This window comes from Cnephaeus nilssonii (genome assembly GCF_951640355.1).
Source record: "Cnephaeus nilssonii genome assembly, chromosome: 7".
Taxonomy (NCBI): domain Eukaryota; kingdom Metazoa; phylum Chordata; class Mammalia; order Chiroptera; family Vespertilionidae; genus Cnephaeus; species Cnephaeus nilssonii.
Genome location: NC_137078.1, coordinates 21,869,758 through 21,894,744, shown reverse-complemented (window position 1 = coordinate 21,894,744; position 24,987 = coordinate 21,869,758). Strand labels below are relative to the sequence as shown.

The 24,987-nt window shown below is 48.1% G+C and overlaps 1 protein-coding gene across 3 annotated transcripts in view; it reads left to right on the top strand.

Moving 5' to 3' along the window:
• Positions 1 to 24,987, top strand: part of GFOD1 (Gfo/Idh/MocA-like oxidoreductase domain containing 1) — a 109,000-nt gene that overhangs the window by 44,778 nt on the left and 39,235 nt on the right. The window contains exon 1 of one of the 3 annotated variants that reach the window (XM_079776169.1): positions 23,832 to 24,841. The exons of the other annotated variants lie outside the window; for them this stretch is intronic. The gene's annotated coding sequence lies outside the window, so the exon portion shown is untranslated. Of the gene's footprint in view, positions 1 to 23,831; positions 24,842 to 24,987 lie in introns of those variants that run through there. 3 annotated transcript variants of the gene reach the window in all.

The window sequence follows — 24,987 nt, the reverse complement described above, 5'->3', positions numbered from 1 at the left end:
TGTGATGTGGTCGTTTGTCTTTTTATTTTATGTATTATTATTATTTTTAATTTATCTCTGTGTTGAAAGTATTACAGATGTCCCCTTCCCCTCAACCCCCTCGTTTGTCTTTTTAAATGGGCGATCGAGAGGGATCAGGACTAAAGGGGCATCTGTACTTTAAAGCCATTACAGCTGCCCTGCCTAAGACAGGGGACACCAGCCACATGTGACTACTTATGTTTAAAGTAACGAAAATAAAATAAAATGAGAAATTCAGCCCCTCAGTGGCACTAGCCACATTTCCAGTGCTCGTGGTCACCGGTGGCCCGTGTCTCCCGCACTGGGCAGCACAGACAGCGATGTCCTCACTGCAGAGTTCTGTTGCCAATGTTGCATTAGCGGGTGGGTGCTAAGCGAGTTCTAAAGTGACTTTTAGAGGCGAGAGGGTCCTCTTTGAGCCTGTCTCCTGCATTTGCCGTGGATAGAGGAAGGAAGTTTTCAAAGATAAAACTGCAATGAGGCTTGGCATGTTATCATGGGAACTCATGATAGAGCAGGGTAAAGAGAAAAGCAGCAGAAATCCCAGCTTTCTTGGATTTTCCCAAAGCTCCAGGCTTTGGAGCTGGAATTTTCTTTTATTTTCCATCACTGCCTTCACAGAGACCCATTGCCTGTGGGTTGGCCTTCTGCCTCTCATAGCCTATTCGTGACAACACCCTTTTACTCTCAAAGTGATTTTAGGAGGAAAATAGAAGACCCTCCTGGACACGGCAGACACAGTTCTGGATTGGAACTTTGCATGAACACAAAGCCTTGGACCGGATGTCACCTAAAATGATCCTGCTTTGTATTTCTCAGGCTAGCCAAGCCTTTTACAAAAGTAACCTGATAGCCCATCAATAGTTCCTGATTGACCAATGGAGAAAATAAAGCCACAGAATGATTATGGCCCAGCAATTCAGCAATAGCAACTGAAGTGAAAATCACACCCCGGCAGCTCCACACCTGGGATTTATTGGGCTCTAGTGGCACAACTGTTTACCGAAGCATTAGTTATAACACTGAATATCTGGAAACACCACAAGTGTCTATGTACAGAGGAGTAGGTGTGCGAATTGTGCCACGATAACACAATGTCATCTTATAAAACTATAATTTGGATTTGCATATGCTGATATGGAAATATATCCAAGATATATTAAGTGGAAAATGTAGATGTGAAATAGAATGTATAGCATGACCCCATTTGGGTTAATTATTTTAAAAAGATAGATATTCCTGAGAGTTGTATAAGAAATTGTTTACAATCATTTTATTTAGTGAATGGCCAGGGGTTGGAGAGGGGAAAACTTATTTTCACTTTATATTCTATTGTAGTGTTAGACTTTTTAAAAAGAACATGTCCATAGTTTGCTTGCATTTTACAATTAAATTTTATTTATATATTTTCAAAATTTTAGTTTTAAAAACTTGTTTCATTTGTATTTTTTGCATGTGATTCAAAGTTCAAAGATACAAAAGATTAAGCTATAAAATGCTAATCTCCCTCTTTCTCCATCTCCTGATCCTCCAACTCCGCTTCTTGGAGCACCCACTTTACCTATATTGTGTATATTCTTCCAGACCTACTCTATGCATGTATAAAAAAGTTTTTTAAAAATATTTTTTTATTGATTTGAAAGAGAGAGAGAAAGGGAGATGGATATATATAGAGAGAAATATCTATGAGAGAGAAACATTAATAGGTTGCCTCCTACACATCCCCCACTGGGGATCAAGCCCCAAACCCGGGCATATGCCTTGACCAGGAATCAAACCAGTGACTTCCTGGTTTGTGGGCTGATGCTCAACCACTGAGCCACACCAGCTGGGCTACAAAAAAAATTTTTTTAAAGTAATTTTCTAATGACACATGTACCAGTAAACATGAATGCATGCTAAAACCCCTCTGACCATTGCTCCCCTCCCTCTCCCATTCCTATATTTATAATATTAGGTTTTAAAAAAGAAAGTTTGTTGTAGAAAAAAACACACAACTTTTCCAAGTCTATTAAGCCATAAATAAAAAACAACAGTTCAAAACCTCAGATTAGCGCATTACGTAGGGCCTGCACTATATCCGCAGGAAATATAATGAAACCCATTTATGAAAAGTCATTGCAAAGTTTGGATTGAGTCTAGGTCCTGGGGAAGGCATGCAGTGGGTTAGGCACAGTAGCTGTTTACCAACCAGCACAGAAGTATCACAGCAGCGTAATAACCTGCTTGGTTGTACTGGGAGTGATACCATCTGGAGATGTGGTGCCCAAGACTGCTGTAGGCTTGTTTCATTGAGATAACAGTCTGGTGGAGGAAAACACACAATTGCTTCTTTAATTACAATTATACTAAGGAGCTGAAGGAAAAGCAAGAGCATCTACCAGGGGTCTGAAGTAGGTCATCAGTAAAAGAAGTCTTGTTTGAAAGGAGAGGATGAGGAGGAAATTAACTTGGAGAAGCAGTGAGGGCAGAGGTAGGAATGGGGAGCAAACTGCATTCCAGGCAGAGGGAACAGCATGTATAAGCCTTCACATGGTAGGTTTATCATGATGCAAGCAGAAGATTTGAGCACCCCTACCACAACCTTCTCATGGGCTCTCTGTCCCTCCATGTTTGCGCTAGGTGCTTGTTTTTTCTTTAGGAGAACTCTCCTCCCAGGTGGGTAACTAGAGATAGCAGCTGTAGCCTAGCTACAGGCTCCCAACCCCTTACATGAAGGGCAGGGGTTGGTTGGTCATGAGTGCAGCACAGCATGTGCTTGGAGGGGCCCAAATGAGAAAGCTATAGAAAGGGGGGTGCTTGGTGGGAGACATGTGCCCCTCAGGATGTATGAGTTGGTGCAGTGACCTTTTGCTGCTGCGAGTGGGCTGTTGAAGTGAGTCAGATGCCAGCTGAGCATGTGGTGAATTCTCTAGGCCTCTGGCTTTCCAACGACATTTGCCTTGCTGTTTGTTCCTGCTGCTTCCTTCGCTGCACAGTGGCCTCCAGCCTGCTTTTCTGAGAACGTGGGCTCCCCTCCATGGCGTCTTCAAGGAATGCCCTCCCTGCTCCGTCTGTCTCACTAATTCCTATTGGCCTTTTAAGAAGTAGTTGGACATCACCTCTCTGGGGGACATTTACTCCTTCCTCAACTCCCCAAGCTCAGAGTCTGGCACTTGACCCCCAAGTGTCCACAGTGCCTTTCACTTGCCCCACACCTTGTAGTGACAGCGTCTGCCTGTGACGTCCATGCTCTCCTAGGACACGTGCTGTTCAGGTCTGTGCTGGCTCCTCGTGGTGTTCAAGGGCTGGCGCAGCTGTACAAGAAGGCTCAGGAGACGTTTGTTGAATGAATGGTCCGCAGACAAGCACCTTTAGGAACCCGAGCAGGTGATGCTGTGTGGACTGGAAGAACCTTAGACTTTAGTGGAGGGTCTCTTCTCTGCTGACCCGCATGAGAGAACGGGGAGGAAGCCATAGGCGCCCGGGTCACGGTGGTAGAGACACACTGAAGAGAGAGAGAGAACGTGATGTGGAGTGAAGTGGAGGTGGAGAGAAAGGGAGCACGCCGCCCGTGAAAGCTCCCTGGCAGGCTTTCTGCCATGGAAGCCCTCCTGCAGGTCAAGCCAGTGGTCCTCATCTGGGAGAGTTTGCCCCCGAGGAAGCATTTGACACTGTCTGGAGACATTTTTAGTTTCCTCAACTGGGGAGGTGCTACCAGCATCTAGTGAGCGGAGGCCAGGTCAGCCAGCCCAGCCAGCCGCACGGCACGGAAGCCTCCTGCACAGTGGACCATGGCTTAGCCACGTGCTGATGGCATAGACTAGGGCTGGATGTGTCAATGATGAATGTTTCTAATTAACCTGGACATATGACTGTTGACATGCTATAGGATGTTTTATGACCCAAGAGCCTGAGAGGAAGTCGGTTTGTGGGCAGATTGCTACTTTGTTCATTGAAGCCTTTTGCCTTCTCTCACGGGGTTGACCCGGGTTAGGTAGGGTATACGGTCAGGGGGTGGCACAGAGAGGTACTCCGGAGGTAGAGGCTGCAAAATCCTCTGTGCTGCCCACTCCCAGAGCAGCCACAGTGGTGAAGTGCCATCGTGCACAGGCCTTTGACAGGCATGGGACTCCAAGGAAAACCAGGTAGGAGGGGGTCCTGATAAGAGGGAGGTGCTCTGGACTGAATGTTGTGTCTCCCTCAAATTCTTATGTTGAAGCCCTTAGCCGCTTTGTGAGGGTATTTGGAGGTGAGAACTGTGGGAGGTGATTTGGTTTATGTGAGGTGAGGAGAGGGAGTTCCCCATGATGGGATTAGTGCCATTGTAAGAGGTGGCACCAGAGAGATGCTCTCTCTCCCCATGTGAGGGTACAGGGAGGAGGTGGCTGTCTGCAAACCGGAAGAGGGACCTCACCGAGAACGTGACCACACCGATCTCAGCCTTGCAGCCTGCAGAACAGTGAGAACTGTTTGTTGGTGAAGCCACTCAGTCTGTGGTATCTTGCTATAGGAGCCTGAATGGATGAGACAAGGCCAAAGGACTGGATGGGGAAACTGTTTTTTTTACTTTGCCTTTCCTAAAGTTTCCTTCCTATGTGGGGGAAAGCCCAGTCCTTCCTTCCTGTGTGTTTCCTCCCTGTGAGTCTTCTTTACTGCTCATACCGAACACTACTTCTGACCCTTCTGATCACCAAACGTGTGGAGGTGTTTTTCTTTCACACCAAGCAATTCTGTGCAACAGAATTGGGTGTCCTACAGTTAACTCAGCTCTGACGCGATCTTCCCAGAGATAACATCAGATCTCATAGGTTAAGGGTTTAGTCCCACAAGATCTCCCCCCGCCCCCCGCATACTTCAGGTGCCATTCACCAGCCACACACCTATGCTTCTGACTAACGGGCTATAGATTGGAGGTTCCAGTGACTCCCTTCTTGGGTTCAGTTAATTTGCTAGAGAGGCTCAGAGCTCAGGGATGCTTACTTAGGTTTACTGGTTTACTAAAGGATTTGATAAAGGGTACAGGTGAGCAGCCAAGTGCAGGAGCTGTTGCCTCCATGGAATTGGGCTGTGTTGTGCACCCAGTACAGATGTGTTTGCTCACCTGGACGCTCTCTGAACCCATCTTTTGGGATTTTTGTAGGCATGGTTGATAATTAACTTCCCTTTCTTCAAGAAAATGGGGGGCAGGGCTGAAAATTCTAGCTTCTCATTATGGTTTTCGTCTTCTGCTGACCAGCCCTCATCCAGTAGCTATCCAGAGCCACCTCGTCAGAGCAAAGGACACTCCTATCACCCAGGAGATGACAAGGGTTTTAGGATCTCTGTATCAATAAGGGGGGTGGGGGGGGGAGAAACCTATCTGTATAATCTCACTGCAGCCTAGATGAAGGCAGGACAGAGCGGTTAGGACGCGTGACTTTAAAGAAAGAGCACAGAGAAAATGAAAGTCTGAACAAGTAATGTGAAAGTGTAGCTAGCGAGGTGGGGTTGACCATGCAGTCTTTGGATGATGAGGATATGAGAGGCAGAGAGCAAAGACTAAGAGGTGTGGAGTTCACTCATGACTCTGGCTAAGTATTTCTGAGCCTCAGTATCCTCATTTGCAAAATAGGCAAAAATAATAATCCTTCCTTGGCTAGACTGGTGAAGATTAGAAACCATGACCCCATAGCACCCAGCACAGACTGTGATAAAGCAGGACCTGCCACCATTGTCACCAGCATCACCACACTTGGGCACCACAAATTTCAGTTTCCCTTCTCCAATTCAACTTTCTTCATGGGATATTGCATGGTGATTCAAAATGAGCAATGCAAAACCCAACGACCCCGATCAGTCCCACTCCCAGCACCTATTAGCTGTTTGACCTCACGTAAATGTCTTAACCTCTTGCTCTTTGCTTCAGGTCCCTTACGTATAAAGGGGTTGTGGATATTAAACAAGGTAAAGCACATATAAGGCTTTAGCACAATGACTGGGTAATAGAAAGGACTGGCCCTTGGGAGTCACATAGCACCATTTCCTTGGCATTTTTTAAAATTATTGCATCAGTTACAAAGACCCATCCAAATTCAAGGGGGAGGGCCATAGATCCCACCTCTTCATCAGGAAGTGGCAAGGCTCTGGAAGAATATGTGAGACTAGAAATACTCAGGGATGCTTTGCCCGCCTGGAAGCTCTCTGAACCCATCGGTTGTGGGCTCGTTTCCGGTGGGGGACCATGCAGGGAAGGAGGGGGGTGGCCGATCAGTGATTCTTTCTCATCATTGATGTTTCTATCTTTCTCTCCCTCTCCCTTCCTCTCTAAAATCAATTTTTAAAAAAACATAAAAAACGTTTGAAAAACAGAATTTGCCACACTGAGATAGATATATGTGTGTGCACATGTGTATATATATATGCATATGTGTAGACTAATATTTGTATAATTATCTATGACATATGTTCATAATATATAAATATATGAATATATAAAACAGATAAATACAAGATAATACTGCCCTTATTACATGTGATATATTCTATTTTCTGTTCTATTCTTTTAAGAAAGACGTTCCTGACCAGTCCACTCAATCAATTTCGTAGCACACTCTTGTGCCCTGGTCTGAGCCTTCCAGAAAGCCCTAGGCCAAGAGCAGTTTCCAAGAACCGCAGTGTCTGAGCCATGCCCAGAGGCCGGGGCAGCACCGAGTTTCTGGCCAAGCTTTCTGTAGCAGCAGCACCTGAGTGACTCCTAGTTCCCGGCCAGGGGGGAACTCAGGCCTTCTGCCCGAGAGGACCATGGAGCTCACACTCTCCGACGTCCTCTTCCTTTGCATTAACAGGCAGTGGGCAGTTCTGAGACAGCAACCGGTGGGCAGATTATCTGGTTAACGGTGTGCAAAGGCACCAACTCCTGAATGCAGCCACCCTTTCATGCTGGGGCCACACAGCCCCTTGGCCGTGCCAGTGCCTGCCACGCAGGTGCCAGCTTCTCCCTGTGACCCCTTGTGTCGCTTCCCGGCAAGAACCTGAGGCCCCTGATTGGGAGGTGTGCTGTGGCCAGCCAGGGCCTCTGGTTCAGCAGGTCGATATCCTTAGTTTTCTCTCTTTCATGGAATTGACGGATCCCCACCCACCTTGATTTCTCTTGGGAGAGCATCTTTGTGGCTGCAGGCTGGGCTCACTTTCTTAGGGGGCTTGTCTGGGTTTCTAGCAAGCTAGCTTCACGTGTTTAGGGACTTTGGTACTAATCAAGAGATTTAGGCCCACTTTTGGGGTGTCAAGAACCTTCTTGTCCACCGTGGTGCTTTTTAGCCAGGCCAGAGAAAAAGCAGGCAGGAAGCTGTACGTAGGGGACAGGTAGGAGACCTTGTTATTAGAAAAACGGAATAATCAGAAAGTGCTCAGCTCCTGTGCTGGGCCCCGGTGTTGAGAGAGGAAAGTGCCCTGCAGAGGGGCAGGTCCTCAGCAGCGGGCCCTGCCCCTGCCCCCCGCGGGCCTGCGCTCTGCCCGCTTCGGGATCTAAAACCTCCAGCCTTTGGTTTTTTTGAGGCGTCTTTAAAGTGCTGGGCATAAAAGGGAGTGGAAACGAAATGCTGGCGCAGTCACCTGGCAGCCTGAGATCAGGAGGCGACAGGAAAATGAAAACGTCACGTTTGCATTTCCACTGCTGGCCGCAGGCTTCGGTGGCACCTCCCCCCCTCTCTGCTCACACACCCTCCCCACTTCCTCCCTAGCCCCCACTTTTCCCACCGCTCGGTGACTAGTGCCACCCTGGGCTGCGTAAGGCTTGCATTTTGTCAGAAGAGGTGCCAGGGCCGGAGCTGCAGGGCCAAGAGCAGAAAGGACCGCCTTCTGCAGACGCCGGAAGCGGGCTGAGTCTCCTTTCCTTCTCTAACGCCAGGAAGACGTGGGTGAGGGGAGAGGCGGCCTGCTTCCTCCTGGGCTTCTCTGTCTGTGGTGCCCAGGACCCCCAGGCTGCGTGCCTTTGCATGTTGTGGCGCTGGAGCGGGGTGTGCCGTCCGGCTCTGTGGGCTGCCGGCTGGGAGTCATTCAGAGGGAACGGTCAGGGACTGGCCATTTTACTCTTTGGCATTGTTGACCTTAAAGTTTAGTGGTCCCTTCCCATTTGGGGGCCACCATGTCACAAGGGTCAGTTTGGGGCCCGGGGACCTGCTCATGATGGAGAGGTGCCCATCAGGGCCCCAGGCGTCTGACATGTGCACACTCCAAGGGAGCTCCAGGCCCAGCAGGTGGTGGCCTGGACCTTCCTGTTACCTCAGATGATGGCGCCGTTTGTGAAATGTGGGTACCTCAGACCTTTGGAAATGGAATGTCCCAAAGACACCGGAGAAGGTTGCTACAAGCAGTACGTTGTGGAATCGAGTTTCTAATGGTTCACAGCTCACTCGTGTCTTTTATCTCCCTTGAGCCTTCCGTTGGTCATTTTGGGTTTTTGTAGTTGCTGGATTTTCTGAAAGTCAATCCCTCATAGAAGCATTTTCTATTCAGAGGCTTGAGGTGTACAGAAGACACGTGGCCCTGGGTTCTGGGCAGACTGCATGACCTTGAGATGTAATTTCAAGATGATTCACTCAAACTGGAAAAATTCAGTGTGCAGTGAGCCCGTTACCTCGAGTTTGTTCCGTGGCCTCCCACAACACATGACATCAGGGTCATTTCCAACCTCCTTGTGGTTTTCAAAAATGCTTTCCCATAGTTTGCTCATCACAGCAACCACATAAGGTAAATACTGTTATATTCTTGCCCTGCAGAGGAAAAACGGAGGCCTGGTGGTATTAAATAACCTGTCCTAAGACACAGGTAAGAGGAGAGGAAGCCTTCGAGCACTGGGGCCACGTTCTGTCCCCAGCGGGCACTGCCAGCCATTCTCAGAGCAGGAGAGAGCTGCGGAGAACTTGCAGCTTCTGGAAGTGGCTCTCTGTCCTCTGTCCTCTGTCCTAGCTTAGTGTCCAGTGTCCATCCTGCGTGTTAGGTTCCGAGTTGCTCCTTGCTTGGGACCTACCTCATCCACGCAGCCCTCTGCTTCCGCTCCCCCCAGGCTCTGTGACATGCCCTCGTTGCGTGCCGGCAGAACACCAGTGGGGTATTCATTCAGCATCCCAGGGGGCCCAAGGCAGCTTCCCAGGCTTCAAAGGGGCAGTCAGACCTGGGTCCTCGGCCGGCTTCAGGAAGTCAGAGGAGAGATTGTGGTTGTTTTCTGGTACACAGGCAGGTCTGTGTCTCACCCCAGGCACAGCTTCTACTTCACCTTGTGACCAGATGACACAGTAAGGGCTGGGGTGGGATGGACTCGGGATTGGCTGTTTCCATGGCTTCCTGGCACTCATGTCTTCTGAATTGGAGGGCCAGGCAGTCTGGGCCGTGGCCTGTCTTGTATGTGACCTTCTTGGCTCAGAACTTTGTTGCAGGAGGCACAGTGGAGCCCGGGGGCAGGGGAGAGAGCTGGAGACCCAGTCTCGGCTCATTCACCTGCTTCCCACAGTGTACGGCTCCCATCAAACCTGGTGACATGGGCCTGTGCCTCGACTGTGAGCAGAGTGGCCCAGCCCTGGCCTCTTTCTGGAAAGCACTGGTGAGCATAGCTGTCGTTTAATTGTAATTTCTAGAAGAGCCACACGTATACTCCTCCCAGCTGGCTTTCTGGTGGGATTTGACAGGGGCCGCGGTGGGAGAGCTCAGGGCAGGTGATGAGCTTTTATCAGTCACATACCAGCTTCAGCAGTTTTACTTTTCAGACGCATATTTCAAAATTTATTTGATCTAATATTTTTAGTTAGATCAGGAATAGTTCATTAGCGTGCTTGTTTTTTCCTGAATAGAAGTGCTTCTCATTGTGCTGTGCATATTTCCATAAAAGTCGGGAAGCTAATTTTATGGCTTAACTAAGAAAATAAAGGTCTGTATTTAATGTGAAAATAGAACATGCATGGGGTGGAGACCGTGAAGCTTTTAGACCTGAATGAGGACTGTGACTTTGGTTTACCTCTCTGAGTAACCCCACAAGGGACTTTAACAAGCTCACAATCTTCCTATTTTTTTTCATGAACAAATTTTTTTCCAAAAAAAATGTTGAAGTTGGGGAGTGTCTTCCAGTGAGAACTAGAAGACTTACTAGACAAATTCAAGAACTATAAGCACCCCCCCCCCCAATTTTTATTGTGGTAAAATACACATCATATAAAAGTTGTCTTCGTAACTTTTTTAAGGGCACAGTTCAGTGATATTAAATACCTTCTTAATGATGTGCAACCATCACCACCGTCCACCTCCAGCGCTCCTTCATCTAATAAAACTGGGGCTCTCAAACCAGAGACAATAACTCCCATTTCCCTCTCTCTCCAGCACCTGGTAGCCACCATTCTACTTTCTCTATGGTTTTGGCTATGTACCTCATGTAAGTGGAATAACATAAATGTGACCCTTTGTGACTGGCTTAATTCACGTAATGTAAGGTCCTCAAGGTTCATCCCTGAGGACAGCTCGTGCTGTAGCGTGTAACAGGATTTCATTTCATTTTAAGGCTGAATAATATTTTATCTATCACTTTTTAAAAAATATTTTTTATTGATTTCAGAGAGAAATGGAGAGAGGGAGAGAGAGAGAAACATCAATGATGAGAGAGAACCATCGATCAGCTCCCTGGACACACGGCGCTTTGTGAGTGCCAAGTTCATTTCCATGCACTCTTCCTCCTGGAGGATATGCATTGAGAATGGCATTAGATGTAGAAGAAATAGCCAGGTACAGCAAGCTGGATTTAAAACAGTTCCTGGGTGAAATTCCTAATCACACACAGCCTACCCTGCTGGCTGAGTTCCCAGAATTGTCAACCCACGGTTAGGCATTCCCACCAGAGCACCTCCTGCTTCCCCTAGGCCTAGGAGAAAATTCTTGCTGGGAATCCCTGCCCGCTGGCTCCTGTGGCTGCCAGGAAAGCCTTTTTAGTTTAAACAAAGGACCCAGCCCGCTGGTATCTGGGTGAACACAGGCTTCCTTCTGAGATGGAAAGGATCTGGATCAAAGGGCAGTGGGTTTCTTTTCCTCTCTCCTGGTTTCCTTCTCTCCACCTGAAACAGCTGGTGACTTACTTGCAAAGGGTCAAGTATAGACATGGAAGCATCTCTGCTTTTTGGGAGGAGTCTACTTCTGTATCAGGAGGCATTATTTAAAATAGATGCCAAATAAGTGGGGGGGATGGAGGAGGGATGTATTGGGGAGCAACTGGGATCGGAGCTGTGGAGGGATGGAGACTCACTGCTAGCACCTGGGGACACTAAGCCTCACTTAGTAAACCTCGGCGTCCTCCTCTGCGGGTGGTGCTCTCCCAAGTCCCTTACAGCCGTACGGTTCCTGCCAAGTCCTTCTTTCCCGAGAACCTCGCTGGGCAGCCTGTGTTCCATGGGCCTCTGCTTCCACTGGGGTTTTCACGCATCACAGAGCATCAAAGTGAACTTGTTCTTTTTATGTTGCCAGAACTTAGCATTGATTGCAGCCCTGATTAAAGAAGGGGATGATTAGAGGAAAGGGAGATTCTGTACGTTTGCCAGTGTTGGTGCCTGTATGTTTACGTGTGTTTGTACCTGTCCATGCATTGTGTTTGTCTTATGTATTTACACGTGTGTTTTGTGTGTGTTTGTACATGTGTGTGTTTGGTATGTATGTGAGTGTGTGAGGAGGCCTGTGTGTGTGAGTGTGTATCTGAACATGTGTGTAGAGAGGTGTAAAGGGGGAGGGGTCCCAACCAATCCCTAGTATGCTGAGAGCCTGTTGATTTATTTGGCTCTGTCCTGGGGTATATTTCTCCTGAAAGGAATTATAGGTCAATCATTTCAGATTTTGCCCCTTGGTGATTCCCAGAGGAAGAAACCGGATATTGATCTGCCCATCACATGCTGCTGCTGTTGATTGACAGCTCTGGAGAAAGGCTGCACTTGCCCAGCAAACCCTTTGGGACTCTCATTAGAGACCCTCCTTCAGCAGGACAGGCTTCCAGCCCAAGTCCGAGGAGTCCCCACTGTGACGGACCTCCTGCCAGGGCTCGGAGCAGGGCAGATACTGCAACATGCTGACTGAGCACAGAACGATTCTTTCCACGTGCCTCTCAGAGGGAAGGCTAATACAGCAGTAGTTCGTGTGGAGAGAACAGATCTCATGGGTGACATGTGCCTTTTGTGCAATTGGCAAATACAGGGGTTGGGGTGGTAGAAAAAAGATTGATGCGGCTTTTCTGAAAATACAGGTGGCTATACAGTCTCCTGCTGAAAGGTAATTAAGTACTTCTTTTACTCAGATTTTTATATGCATGTGACAACACCAATGGAAAAAAAGCTTCAAAAATGATCCATTATATAGATGTACCGCACTTTCTTTAATTATTCACAATAAAAATGTTCTGTCTACCCCTTATTGAACATTCGCTGTGTGTCAGGCACTGGGCTAAGAGTTTTATATACATTATGATTCTTTTTTTGTTTTAGTCATCACTGGAGGATATGTTTATTGATTCTAGAGAGAAAGGAAGGAAGAGGGAGAGAGAGAGAGAAACTTTGATCAATTGCCTCCCGTATGCACCCTGACCGGGGATCACACCCACAACCTAGGTTTGTGCCCTGATCAGGAATTGAACCTGCAACTCTTTGGTGCATGGGATGATGTTCTAACCATCTGAGCCACACAGGCCAGGGCTATCATTCCTATTTTTAGATATCTAGGTTGTATCCAGCCTTTTCTTTCTTACAAATAGTAATGTCTAGGATGTCTTTGCACATAACTCTTTGCCTGATTTATGACATCCTGTTTAGAGTGGATTCCTCTCAGCACAGTCACTGGGCATGGAATTAAAACAAACACTCTGCAAACACCTTGCAGCACTGCGTCTGTGCCACATTAGACTCCCACACGAAGGAGGCGCATGCCTATGCCTACTCCCTCCTAAAGACTCTGAAAAAATCAGTCTTTTGTTGAACTAGGGGCACCAGACGGCTGCATCAACAGAAGTCCCAGAAGCTGAGATAAATATCCGACAAAGTTTATGCTAGGGACTTGGGAAAAGAGACAGCAGCCCTCCTCCTGGGTTTCCATGCTGCGAGTTAGAGGCATTGCTTTGGAAAGGGGAAGCGTGCCTTTCTTCCCATGGAGCCGGGTGTGTTCAGGAGGGCTCTGGGGCCGTCCGGTCCATGGCAGCTCTTCTTCCCTCTGCCCTTCCCTTCCCTTCCACTCGGCTTCCTTGCAAGCCGCTCTCAAGCTGGAAGGAGGTGGGGTGGATCTTCCCCTCAGAGAGGCCTGAGAGCCTGGGCCACGCTTGGGACCTGAGCAGGCGGAGGCCCTCTCCCTCAGCAGGTTGACTGCCGTTCCCTCTCCCTCGGTCTCCCTGCCTGGCCTTGTGTGGCATGCCCTGAGCTTGGCTGTCACCCTGTAGAAGGGCTATATGGATAGATGGGAGATATATACTTGGAAACAAATCTGTGTATACAAAGAAGCCAGTGGCTGAGCTGGCCTTGGGTTTTCTAGTGGAAACCGTGTTTTCTCCATCCAGACCTAGTTTAAATGCATGGGTTTGGTCCATGCTAGCTAAAACATATGTACTGAGTGCCTTCCCTGTGCCGGCCATTGTCCCAGTCACTGGAGACAGGACAGCAGCACATCAAGTGCTGCCACATGGAGCTCACACCTTTCATGGGGAGAGGGAAATTCTAAAGGAATGACTACAGCCCCTCAGCTGGCCATAGATGCTGTGTCCAGGAGCGGAGCAGGGCAGGATGGAGAGTGATGGGTGGTGGGGTGAGGGAGGTGCTGGCTTCCCTGGGTGGTCAAAGAAGGGGTCTCAGTGTTTCAGTAGAGATTTGAAGGAAGCTGGGGAGTGAGACACGAATGTTTTGGGGCAGTCCCAGAATGAATGGTCCAGGTGGAGGCAACAGTAAACCCCAAGGAACGGGAGTGTGTTTGGCAAGTTCCTCGACAGTGAGGAGGTTGTGGGCAGGAAGGGCATGAGCAAGGGGGAGAAGTCGGAGGAGGGAGACTTGGGGCTGTGGAGGAGGAGGCACTGTGACGGACTCAGGGTTCAATGTCATATGTACTGCAGAGCCCTTGGAAGGTGGATAGGGTGATGTGATCTGACGTTCGAAGAGGCTGGCTCTGGCTCTGGTTTGCATTCGGCAGGGGTGGAAGCAGGGAGACCAGCAGCTGCTGCCACTGTCCAGGTCGGGGAGGATGGTGGTAGCTGGGGAATGAGGAGTGATCCATTTGGGAGCACACACTGTAGGGAGGTCAGATGTCAGTCACCTTCACTCCGTCCCTTGGGAGCAGAGCTCTGGCTGGTAGAGGCCTGGACATCTTGGCACCCTTCCTTCCCCAGGGAAGAGTAGGAACCTCTAGAGTAGTCTGTTCCCTCTTTGGAATATTGACCTCCAGGTATCAGTCACAGTTTTTACTAATCCCGCATCCATGTCTTTTTGGAAAGATGCTCACCTCTCAAATTGGCAGGAATCTTTCCTTTCAGGTTCTTTCTTCAACAGGAAATGCAATGGCAGTCCAGTGTGACAACCATCTGTTTCTTTTCCTCCGTGCCAAGCCTTCTGCGGGGGGCAAGGGGGGACTTAAGAAAAAAACAAACAAACACAAAACCAGGAACCACCTGCTGCAGTTCCCCAGCCACACCGTCTGACCAGGAATCACTGAACAGACAATCATCAGGATGTATTTCAATGTCTGTCAGCTTCAGCACCTGTTTGACTTCCTTCTAGGGCTTTGCATTATTGATAATATTAGTAAAACAGGGCTGGAAACATTTCCCAGGCTAACAGGAAGGCCTCACCGACCAGTGCTCAGGAGACCGTGGTTTTTGTTCTACCTGCCAGATGTGTGCCTACTAGTGTTCGTCCCCGCTGAGTCTGCTTCATCATCTTTAACACGAGTCCTAGACAGCTTGATCCTTAGATGCCTCTCAGTTCTAACATCTTACAATTCTAAGTATGAATGAGAAATAAGGAGCAGAGGTGGCTGATGAAACCACTACTCTGGGCTTTAGGAAAGAGATTCTTTCAAGTGGTGGCCCAGGTATGAATTTAGGGCAGGCTCCTGGGTGCCACCCTTTAGGGCCTCCACATTCATTATTTGCAGGATATCGGAAGCTGTACGATTTGATTCATTCTGTTAAGGAAAGGTGAGCCAACTGTAGGCTGGACATAAATCTTCTTCCACGCAAGGAGAATCGTCTCTGATGGCTGTGTATTCTGCACAAGGATCTAATTTGATCAGTCATGTCTCAACCAGGCTGTGCGTCTGGCTTGGATTTTTGCGTCTCAGAAGAGAAATTAATGAGAGGACAATTACCCACCCAAGAGATGGCTGTTTCCTCCAGTTCCAGCCTTCTGTCCCCTGCCCCCCATTCCTGTGTTGTTCATGATTTATAGGCTTGCCTGTCCCCTGCAGTGGCTTTGATGTAAGGTTTTACCAAGTAAGCAAGTGGCTGGCTCCCAAAGATGACATGACAGCCTTAGTCCAGGCTGAAGCCAGGTAGGCCCGATGCCTTTCTCTCTTCTTACCCACAAGTCAACATGTTCTCCTAGGCATAGGAGGTGGGAGACAAGGATGCACCTGAAGAAAGTCCCTTTCTGCTCTTACTGTGTTTTCCTTTGCTAAGTACTCCTGCTGCATATTGTGTGAAATTCATTTGTATGTTGATGAAAGTGGCCCATGTTTTCCAGAATGCATTCTTACTGGAACGAGTGGGTGTGTCCTACACTGAGGGGAGGGATTATACTATTTCAGCGTAATCATTTCCCAGCAGGTTTCCAATCCAGGCATGCATTATTGTTTCAATGATGATGTGGTGACTGATAGTGTTATTCATGCTGTGGTTGAAAGAACCCATGTCCCGGCAATTCTTTTCCTGCTGCGTTTATGAGAAGCCGTCCCTGGGCTCAGGGCTTTGTTGCTGTTTTGAGCCTGCCATTGTTCTGGGTCTTTGTCTGACAGGCTGCGTGATGCAATGGGAACCCTCCATGCTAGGGGACGCCGTCTGCACTGGCAGCATTGCTGCGTTGGTGAACAGAACTAGTACTTTGTGTTTTCAGGTTAGTTCTCTGGCTTTGTTCTTGGAACGGAGTTAAATGAATTGGACCAGTCAGCGATTGTCAGGTTCTTTGGGGAACTATTTCTAGACTTCGCCACTGGAAGTAGGTAAGACAATGTACCCAAGCATGGAGTAGTCGGATACTCTAGAGCAGTGGTTCTCAACCTTTTTAATGCCGCGACCCTTTAATACAGTTCCTCATGTTGTGGTGACCCCCAACCATAAAATTATTTTTGTTGCTACTTCATAACTATAATTTTGCTACTATTAATAAATCGTAATGTAAATATCTGTGTTTTCCTATGGTCTTAGGCTCTACAGCAGCAGTTCTCAACCTGTGGGTCACGACCATCGGAAAACACAGATATTTACATTACGATTCATAACAGTAGCAAAATTACAGTTATGAAGTAGCAACAAAAATAATTTTATGGTTGGGGGTCACCACAACATGAGGAACTGTATTAAAGGGTTGCGGCATTAAAAAGGTTGAGAACCACTGCTCTAGAGCAAGCATGTCAAACTCAAAGGCTAACATGGGCCAAATAAACAAGGTTTAAGTTTATGTAGGCCACAAAAAAACAAAGGCTTCAATTTTCATAGAAACGTAAGTTTATTTCCATAGAGACATGCTGAATGCAAAGGGCTGAAATAAATGAGTAATCATTAAAATAAAATAATAGAACATTTTAATAAAAATTAACATTTTTCTTGAACATTAACTTACCAAACATTGAATAACTGCACAAATTAATAAGCATAACGCAAAAAAACTATTTTTCCTGTTCTCCAAAAGGGAAATATTTCCTGTTGCGCACACCAAACAAGTCAGTACAAGATTAATGATGTGGCAATCGGCTGCTAAAATATTCGCTGCTAGCATTAGTGGAGAGAAATGGTGCGCCTGCGCGTAAGGCGCATAAGGGAAATGAATGCAACACGATTATAGTAATCAGTCATTAGCGAACGCTGTAGTTCGTCATTAATAATTATGTGCAACAGGATATTGTAAAAATTAAGTTATGAAATTTTTATTAAAACGTTTCTTACATACTGTTATATTGGCTGGGCCGCAAAAATATTCGTTGTGGGCCACGAGTTTGACATGCTTGCTCTAGAGTACAGAGCAACCTACCATGTGCTTATTGAGCACGTTGTCTTTCAAAGTGCATGTGTATAATTTCTATAAAGAAATCGACTACCTTACACATATAATACCTTAATAAAAAAGTAAAAAAAAAATAAAATAAAAAAGGAACACGTTACCAACCCATGCAATAACATTGATGAAGCAAGATGCTGGAGTATATACTGTGTGATTCCATTGATATGAAACTCCAGAATAAGTGAAACTATTCTATGGTAATCGAAAAAAAGAAAAAAAGAAATTGACTACTTGATTTAATCCTGATCTTTCGTTAAATGATCATTGTAACTTAGAAGTGATGATGATGATGATAATGCAATAGTTTGAGAAGTCAGTGGCAGTATCTGAGCGGGCTTCTTCCCTGGGCCCCATTCATTCTATCAGCAAAGCCTGATCACACACTTATCTTGTATGTACTTCTCAAATCTGCCACTTTTCTCTGACCCCATCACCGTTACCCTAGCCCATCGCTGCTATGCCATGCTTGGACAATGCATGTAAAATTCTTAGCGCAGAGCCTGGCACATAGTGAGTCTCCATGAAGGGGAGACATAAAATGTTTATTGTGAATTGAAGAAAGTGTGATACATCTATGTGAGGTAACATTTCTTGATTTAAACATTTCAGAGACTCCCTATCACCATAGTAGCCATCTAAGTAATAATGCTAATGATTGGTTAGGAGAATGGCCATCGTGTGCCAGAATCTAAATGTGTGCTGTGTGTTCATTCCCTCACTTAGCCGTCTCCGCAGTCCGCACAGACACTCCTATGACAAGGAAGTGAGCCCTCGAATAGGCCAGCTTGCCTCACTGTGGCATCCACACCCTCCGAGGGCTGCTGTCGTGCTTGGTGCCCTGTGGAGATTAAGCCAATCCTCCTCCCCAGATCCAGGCCATGGACAGATGCCCCACCTTGAGGAAAAAAGGGGGTGGGGAGGCATTGGCCATGTGCAGCTACCCTGGGGCTTGCACCAGCCAGTAGCATCCACTTTCTGAGAACATTGTTTTGTGCTCTACGTTTGAGTGGCCAAAACAAGGTGGGTGGAGGACAAGGGGTGACTCAACAATACTGCAATACTGCGTTCATAACAATAAAGATAACGCCCTCCCTCAGAGGGGATGTCATTGTGGAAGTGGCTCAGTGGGGAAGGGCAGGAAAAACTAGCTGGCAAAGAAAGGTCATGTTCTGATCACTTCCTCTTCAGTGCCACCTCTGTTCCCACTCAGATGCTGCAGCCTCTCGCTGATCAGCAGCAGGATCAGCTGGCCTCATTCTGTTGTGGCCACTGCAGTAGCTGGGGTTACCACGGCCTTGACTCTGAGTTACAGCTTCTTCTGACTAACACCACACTCACAGGAATCTAGGGCCTCCCCCTCCTTCACCCAAGACAATCTAGCTTAAAATTAAAAGCACTTTCTGCTACCGAATCTATCCTTTGATTTAGGCTGCACTTCCTGGTTCCTGCTATTAAGTGAGGAGAACCCCTTTAGAAGTTCAGGCCCATGATAATGACCGCCAACATTCTTCACTGCCTTGCTACGTGCCAGGCACTGTGCCAAAGCTCCTTCCACAACAACCCATGATATCAGTACTGTTTATTGGTCCCTGTTTTACAGGTGGGACTGTGGGGCTCAGAGAGATCATGTGAGGGGCCCAAGGTCGCACACCCAGCAAGTGTTGGTGCCAGAAGTTGAAGACAAGAAGAGCGGCTCTTGGACTTGATCTCTTCTTCAGCTCTGTGCTAGGCAGTGGGTCCTGCCAGAGGCGGCCGTGAGAACCCGGGGCTCCCAAATGCACCGCCCTCCCCATTTAGGGCAAGCAGCTCAGCTTTTGGTCTCTTCTGTCTTTGCTGGCTGGTTTTGCCCAGTGGGTGGGATTCACGGCGGGGCTGGCTAACTCTGGCACTGAAAATTCTTATAGCAGATGTGTGTCACACAATCGGGCATCCATCCAGGGTGACCAGACTGCCATCGCGAGTCATTTCCAAATATGCACATCTTTTCTCCCCATCTGGATTGTGGGAGGTTTATGAACAGTGCCTATGCTTTGTCTTTCTCTGGTTTGCCCCGGAGCACATGACATGTTAGCAGGTGCTTAGGAGTAAGTGGCTTAATGCCACTTAGCATGACTAGGGGGACAGAGTAGCCTCCTCTTAAGCGGCAGCCTTCTGATGTGGATAAAACTTGCAATAGTCTGGTATTAACACACTCTCATCTCTGGAGAACAATTGTGTTGCTTTGGCAACTGTCAGGCAGAGGAAAAACCTCACCTGTAGACTCTAGAACAGGGGTCCTCAAACTTTTTAAACAGGGGGCCAGTTCACTGTCCCTCAAACCGTTGGAGGGCCGGACTATAGTTTAAAAAAAAAACTATGAACAAATTCCTATGCACACTGCACGTATCTTATTTTGAAGTAAAAAAACAAAACGGCAAAAACACCTGCCTGTGGCCCGCGGGCCGTAGTTTGAGGACGCCTGCCCTAGAACCTGCTTTCTGACAATGTTTCAGGGGCTTGGCCACCGTGTGCATTTCATATGGGCCTCTTTATATTGGGCATCCTTGTGCTGTGTTATTCCTGAGGTGCTGCTGTTCTCAGGGATCTGCTCAAATGCAGAACCCAATGGAGCTCCGAGATTGGTCCTGATTTGCTCAGCAGAGCCCTGGGGTCTGATCTGCACGTGGTCTGCGTTTGGTTTTGCCGTGAGTTGATGGGCACATGTGCTTGTTTGAGAAGGAGCACAGACTGCTCGACGGGTCAGAGCGGGTAGCTGGCCTGGTGCAGCCTTAGACGGAAGGGGGGCCATGCATGCTTCAGAGTGGTTTTTAATTTTCCTCTCATTTTGGCCAACTTAAGACGTTCTTTTCAGCTTGCGTCACCCTTGGCTTACCTTGGGTGAGGAGAGGAAAGGGCCAATTGCAGCCATCTGAGTGCTCCCTGCCTTTTTGGAGCTGAACGCACTGTGGATCTCTTCCATCAGAAAGGATTTTATTGGTTTTTCTTGGATCTGACCTCTTTTCTTGGTTATCCTTGGACGAGAAAAGCATGCTTATACTTGCCATCCTGCATGACGACGCTGGCTGTGCTAAGGAACCTTTGTGGCAGGAGAGAGAATGGAAGCAAGTGGCAGGCTAGACAACCCTAGCAAGCGATGACCCCATCCCCACGGTGCCTGTCCCAGGCAGATTTTTAAGACTGACAGCTCACCTCTGCCCCTTCCTGCTACCACCCGAGAGAGTGTGAAACAGGGAGGGCACCGTGGGCAAATGCTCCACCAGTGTGTGGCCAGCAAACTTGCAAAAGAGAGAGACTGTTGGGTAAAAACGGCGCGTAGTCTCGGATGCAGGCATTCCAGGGGGACATGTTGGCAAAGGCTAACTCAGTGACGGGGCCATCAGCCTGGGTCTCTTTCCCAGTTCAGATTTCTCTGGGCTTCTGGTGTGTACAGCGGATGCCGCTGAGACCACATGAAAGACGGACCTGTGCTGAGCCAAGAGTGAGCGTGCGTATTGTCAGAGCAGCCCTGCCATATTCCTTCCTCAGATGCACACACTCTGAAGCAGACAACGAAGATCCGGTGATGGCTTTGCTCAGAGGAGCCCCCTTTACCCGCCTCTGTATTTGGTCACTGCAGCTTCCCTGCTTGAAAGGGAGGAGGGAGAGGCGCTCAGAGCACACAGAGCACGGGCTTGTGTGAGCCCAGAAGGAAAGGCAAGATGAGGGGGATGGAGAGTGGACACGTTCTCGCCGATTTCTGTAGCCGAAGGCTGATTCTCTCATCCAAGGGTTAGCACTACTGGGATAAGACTAGTAAGTGTAGGGAGAGGACAGATGTTAAAGATATTTGAAATAATTTATAACTGATATTACTATTCAGATGTGCCCCAGGCTCTCTTTCCACACGGGTTCATACTGTGTGAACATAAGCTAAAATAAGAGTCTCCCTGTATGTGTGTCAGTGTGCTGGGGCTGCCGTAACTGAGCACCAGAGACCGGCGGGCTTACACAACAGAATCCGTTTCATCCAGTTCTGGAGGCTGCAAGTCTGAGGTGAAGGTGTCAGTGGGCTTGGTTTTTCCTGAGGCCTCTCTCCTTGGCTTGTAGACGGCCGTCTTCTCCCTGTGTCCTCGCATGGTCTTCCCTCTGTGCCTGTCTGTGTCCTAATCTCTTCTTCTAAGGACACCAGTTGTAGTGGATGAGGGCCCACCCTCATGCCTTCTTTTACCTTAGTGACCTCTTTAAAGACCCTGCCTCCACATGCAGACATATTCCGAGGTACTGGGGGGTTAGGACTTCAACCCATGAATGTTCAGGGACTCAGTTTAGCCCATAGCACTTCTTATGTGTTTGGTGGTGGCACTGATCACCTTCCCGTGACCTGGAACTGCTCTCAGCCTTGTGTGAGCCTCTCCTCTGATCCCTGCACTGGCTCTAAGGTGGCGACTGGCATTTCCCTTGCTATTCAGAGGAGGAAACAGAGGACTTGGGTGCCTTGCCTCCAGCAGCCAGGAAGCAGGGGCTAGCGCTTGGCCTGGGCACTCCGAACCCATGTGCTGGGCCCCTGCAGCCGCTGGAGCAGGCGCCTTCTCGAGTTCCTCACTGGAGAGTATGTCCCTGAGCAGCTTGGGGAAGGGTGCAATTTCAATTCATTGGAAAGAAAACATTGAGGTGCTCTTTCACATTCATGGCTACTTCCTGTCCCATACTGGGGTGACATGCCTCCATCCCCATGGCCGCCCACCAGCCTTCCTGTGTGGGAAGGCGCTCCTCTGGGTGACACGCTTTACTGCATCTGAGAAAACAGGCCACAGGTGAAAGCTAGACGGAAATGGACAGCTGATGCCCAACAGGCCCGATAGCCACAGGTTTGATCTGTCAGCGCTTGGAGTCGCTGTTTTCACACTGGCTTCCCAATCAGGTGTCCCTTTGCCTGGAGCCTTCTTCCTGTCGCTCTACCTTCCTTCCGATCCTGCTGTGACGTAGTGGCTGCCTGTGCATAGATAGGATGCCTAGATGCTTGGCTGTGTGTAAGGCCCTGGGCTCATTCCGAATGAGAACTTAAGGCGTTACCATACAATTATCCCGGATCCTTTCAAAGCATTTCCCACGGACTTCTTGAAGTTAAACTGCTTTGTAGTGTTAGTAATTATGTGGCCTTCGTTGCCCCAGCGGAGAGTGAGGAGTGGTTTTGGAGGCTAGGTAAAGATTTTATTTCTCAGTGTCAAGACATATTTTTCTCCTACTTTCCTCCCCCTTCCTCTTGATCTTCTCTTTTTCTTCTTTGATCCAAACTGATCAGACCTCCATTGGTCTATCGCGGGCGTCTGAGCTTTCAAATTAGTCTCCACTTTCCTCCTGCCACTATATTGGGTGATTAGCACCCTTCTTTCCACCTTCATTGTTGTCATCAGACTTACCCATTGCTAGATGCTCCCTTTTTAAGAGAGTGGATAATCTATTCTAACACAGGGCCAGCCAGCCGCATTGTCAGAGGTGGGGCCCGGGGCTCCCAGAACACTGAGTCCAGAGTAGCTCGCTATCCTTATCTGCAGGCTTCTCTCCAGAGAGCCCAGGAAAACATTTCCGATCCCTTAAGGTTTGGGGTTTTATTTTCCTATGTTACCTGCTTTGCGATGTTATTTACATTCACCTGCCTTCAGAATCCTGCCAGACAAAAACTCTGCATCTTTTCAGAAACTCAGCAGATTAATTTCATTTCAGTTTCTTATCTCTTAAGTTCAAACAATGGAATCCTCTTAATTAAAAATTTGTATGTGGCAAATTCCTTTGAAATTATTTCTACCTATAAATCTATCGATCATCCCAGCTGTATATGTGCATAAAGATATAACTGTATTAGGGTCACCTAACCTGATAGATGCTGGATGGATAATAGGATTTAGAGTTTCATTCTCCTCTTCAGATTTTTCTGAGTTGCTTAATTAAAAAGCAAAACAAAAGGCAGCGTAGCTCAGTGTTTGAGCGTCGGCCTAGAACCAGGAGGTCACAGTTTGATTCCCGGTCAGGACATATGCCTGGGTTGTGGGCTTGATCCCCAGTAGGGGGTGTGCAGGTGGCAGCTGATCCATGATTCTCTCTCATCACTGATGTTTCTATCTCTCTCTCCCTCTCCCTTCCTATCTGAAATCAATTAAAAATATTTTTTAAAAAACCAACAAAACAAAACTAATACGTGTAATTGCTCCAAAAAGCAATAAAGTAATTCCAAAATAATCTATACTAATAAAAGGGTAATATGCAAATTGGTCAGGACACCCTCACAGTAATGACTGAACAGCAGGCTGTGTGGGGCAACCAGGCTGGCAGGGGTGGGGCAGTAAGGGGCAACCAAATGACCGAACAGCAGGCTGTGTGGGGCGGCCAGGCCAGCGGGGGGGGGGAGGGCAGTGAGGGGTGACCAGGCCGGCAGAGGGGGGCAGTGAGGGGCAACCAGGCCAGCAGGGGGGGCTATGAGGGGCGACCAGGCTGGTGGGGGGGGGCAGTTGGAGGCGACCAGGCCGGCAGAGGGGGCAGTTAGGGGCAATCAGGCCAGCAGACAGAGGTGGTTAGGGGTGATCAGGCTGGCAGGGGGGAAATTAGGGGTGATCAGGCAGGCAGGCAGATAGGCAGGTAAGCAGTTAGGAGCCAGAGGTCCTGAATTGTGAGAGGGATGTCTGACTGCAGTCGGACATCCCCCGAGGGGTCCCAGATTGGAGAGGGTGCAGGCTGGGCTGAGGGCCACCCCCATGCATGAATTTTGTGCACTGGGCCTCTAGTAACTATATAAGTAAACAAAGATATCCACCCAACAGATATCCTTAACAGAGCTGATAAGCAGGTGAGCACTGGACACTGTTGCCAATGGAAGCACTGAAGGTAGAGGGCCAGGGACTGTGCAGAATCAGATTATCTCCTGTTTATTAAACTTTTGTTTACTTGTGGCTGGATTTTATTTCGACCCACTGGCCTACTTTCCTTCAGGTCCTAAGTTGTTTGCCTGAGCTCCTTTACTCGCCTACTTTATTTCCCCGTCCCCTGCCAGGTCACATGGGGAGGTCCCTACAGGCAAATACCTATTTTTACTGGAATAGCCACCAGTAGAGAAAGTACTTTCTGTTCCCAATTAATGCTGTTTTTTTAAAGCAAAATGTGCCCCTTATCAAACTTCCACTTCAAACCATTGGGAGGAACAAGGGGAAGCTTTTGCCTCACTGCCCAAGATAAGGCACTTGCTATATTGTGCAGAAAATTTAATTAGGCAAAGTGAGACAATTGGAACTGGGTCCTGCCCTAAGCAGGAAAGGAAATTAACCTCTGCCTGTCATAGCTGGGGCCCAAGGTCATGCTCAATTGTGTTTTGATCAGGTGGCTATTTCCGGGGCTGGATAGAGCATGTGTCAGTTCATAAACACTTTCTATGTGGAGGACAAGTGCTCTCGGCCACTCTCTTCTGCAGCGTTCGGTAGGGAAGGGCACATTGCTCACATACCTTTGCCAAATCACAGTTTTTCTGGGAGCAAAGCCAAATGCTCCCAACCTTTGGGAGCTGGCCCAAGAAGAGATATTCTGAGAACGTCTGCACCTTGGTTGGGCAATTTCGGAAAGTTGGTTGGGTGAGTATGAGGAGAGGGGTGGTTGAATTGGAGTCATTCTGTTTATTTCACCCCCATCTACCTTAAACAAAGGGCATGTGTTTGCAGTCCTCTCCTGATGAAATGGAGTGACTTAGGAAAAACCATCTGACTAAATCCTGCTGTTA